The sequence below is a fragment of the Eriocheir sinensis genome, chromosome 42 (assembly GCF_024679095.1).
Source record: "Eriocheir sinensis breed Jianghai 21 chromosome 42, ASM2467909v1, whole genome shotgun sequence".
NCBI lineage: Eukaryota > Metazoa > Arthropoda > Malacostraca > Decapoda > Varunidae > Eriocheir > Eriocheir sinensis.
In genome coordinates this window covers 12,206,810-12,209,309 of record NC_066550.1, presented here as the reverse complement: position 1 = coordinate 12,209,309, position 2,500 = coordinate 12,206,810, and the positions used below count along the sequence as shown (strand labels likewise).

General features: G+C 31.4%; 1 protein-coding gene across 2 annotated transcripts in view; it reads left to right on the top strand.

The window, feature by feature from the left end:
• Positions 1-2,500, top strand: part of LOC127010020 (frizzled-5-like) — a 32,177-nt gene that overhangs the window by 18,367 nt on the left and 11,310 nt on the right. For both annotated transcript variants that reach the window (XM_050883726.1, XM_050883724.1), the window contains exon 2: positions 2,021-2,134. The gene's annotated coding sequence lies outside the window, so the exon portion shown is untranslated. The remainder of the gene's footprint in view (positions 1-2,020; positions 2,135-2,500) is intronic.

The window sequence follows — 2,500 nt, the reverse complement described above, 5'->3', positions numbered from 1 at the left end:
TTTTACCTTATTTTTTAGACCTTTTTTTTCCAGGGCAGATTAGTGAAAGGACGGGATGAAAAATTTGCATATAGATTACTTACACTTTATTTTTGTTGTTGTTGTTGTTGTTGCTGTTGTTGTTGTTGTTGTTGTTTTGGTTAGTATTAATTATTTTGGTCTTAATTGCTACTCCATCTTGTTAGTTTGTTAGTTTGTTAGTCAGTTAGTTAGTTAATTAATGTGTTAGTGAGCTTTTTAATCTCCAAAATATCACATCTACTCTAGTTACACACACACACACACACACACACACACACACACACACACACAAGAATAAGTTACCTTGAACACGTTAAAAAAATATATATATAAAACGACGAGTATAACAGACAGACATAGGTGCGTACAAAAGGGCAACGTTCTCCTATTACCAAGCGCGTACGAATTGGCGGTCATTTACTACCCCGGATCCGTGATGGAATGAGAGTGTAATGAGGTGCTAATGAGATGTAATGACGGGCTGTTTGTTGTAATTAATTAATGCTCCGATAGAAAGGCTCATTATCGTTAATTTCCACAAGTTTATCCGGGAAATTAACACGGACTTATTACTATTATTATTACTATTATTATTATTATTGATATTATACGACGGGCTCGGACGAGAGAAAATAATTATATGAGCTGTTTATTACTTTTTGTGCTGGATAATCCTTGGAAATTAGGAGTTGTTTTTTTCTTCTTTTTTTTTTTTAGCTTGAGAGTATATATTCATTTTTTTATTTACTTTTATTTATTTTTATTTATTTATTTATTTTTTACAGCAGAAGAGACACCTGGTTTTATTTCCTTGTTTTCTTGTTTGTTTGTGGGAAAATTTTCTTCTTTATATCTATTAATTATTTTTCTTCTTCTTTCTTTAACGATTTTTTTTAACTGTCTTGCTACGTTATTTCTTTCTCCGGCTTTTCTCCTTTTTTTTTTTAGCTGTGGGGTATATTTTTATTTACCTCGTTTTGTCTCCTTGTTTCCTTATCTGTTTGTGGGAAAATCTATCTTCTGTATATCTATCAATTATTTTTCTTCTTTCTTCTTTATCAATTTTCTTTTTGACTAACTTTGTACATTATTTCTTTTTCCGGCTTTTCTACTTTTTTTTTTTTAGCTGTGGGGTATATTTTTATTTCCCTCGTTTTGTCTCCTTGTTTCCTTGTTTGTTTGTGGGAAAATCCATCTTCTGTATATCTTTAATTATTTTTCTTCTTTCTTCTTTATCGATTTTTTTTAACTGGCTCGGTACATTATTTTTTTCTCCGGGTTTTCTACATTTTTTTATCTCTATCTCTTTCTCTGTTATTCTTCATTGCGGCAGAGAAAGCCTTTTGTTCATAGTTACCCTTTTTTTGTCATTTCTTCCGTTCTTTATTTTAACTTCTACCTGTTTTTATTTTCACTTTGATTTCCTTCCTTCCTTTCTTCGTTCATTTTCCCGTTTTAATTACCACATTTTTTTTCTTTTCATTCCTTCTTTTTCTCTCAGTTCCAACTTCAACTTTCTTTTTCTCTCTTTTTCTCTCTTCCTTCCTTTCTTTCTCTCAATAATCTGGTATGTAACAATTCTTCCCTTTCTTTTCTTTTTTTTAATTATACTGAAGATAATATGTGTTTCTCTATATTTCCCTCTGTCATTTTTTTCAGTCTTTAGTAGGTAACATAATTTCTGTAATATGTAACAATTCTTCCATTTTCTCCCTTTCTTTCCCTTTTTTATTAATTATACACAGAATGACATGCGTTTCTCAATATTTCCCTTTCTGGCATTTTTTTCAGTCTTCAAGTAGGTAACATAATTTCTCTAGTATGTAATAATTCTTCCATTTTCTCCCTTTCTTTCTCATTTTTTTTATTAATTATACGAAGGATGATATGTGTTTCTCTATATTTCCCTTTGTGTCTTTTTTTTTCAGTCTTCAAGTAGGTAACATATTCCTCCCTCCCTCCTCTTCTTTCCCTTTTCTAATGTTCTGTTCTTCCTCAGTATTGTCGGGAAAAGCTTCAGAACTTCGAGGCTTCAGAAACTCTACGAAAGCTTCACATCTGCTTCATTCCACTCACGAACCAGACATAGAAAGAAGCGACGGATGACTGTGAGGTAAGCATTTTCTTGTAGCTTCATCATCTTCATCATCATCATCATTATCATCATCAGCAAGTATAGTCTGTGTTTGAACGGAGAAAGAAATGAGAAAGGATTGAATGAAGAGGAAATAGAGAAGAAAAATATAATTGTGAGTTAGAACGAGAAAGGAAGAGAGAAAGAGAGGAAAGAAAATATAAAAAAATAGAAAACATAAAAGTAGAGGAAGAAAGGAGACGGGAACGAAGAAAGGAAGGAAGGAAAAGAGAAAAAGAGAGAAAAAGGAACATTAAAAGTTTAAACGAAAAAAATCATAAAAGGGGAAGGAAGAAATGAAAAGATAATGAGAGAAAAAGAAACAAAAAAATAGAAGTTAGAAGG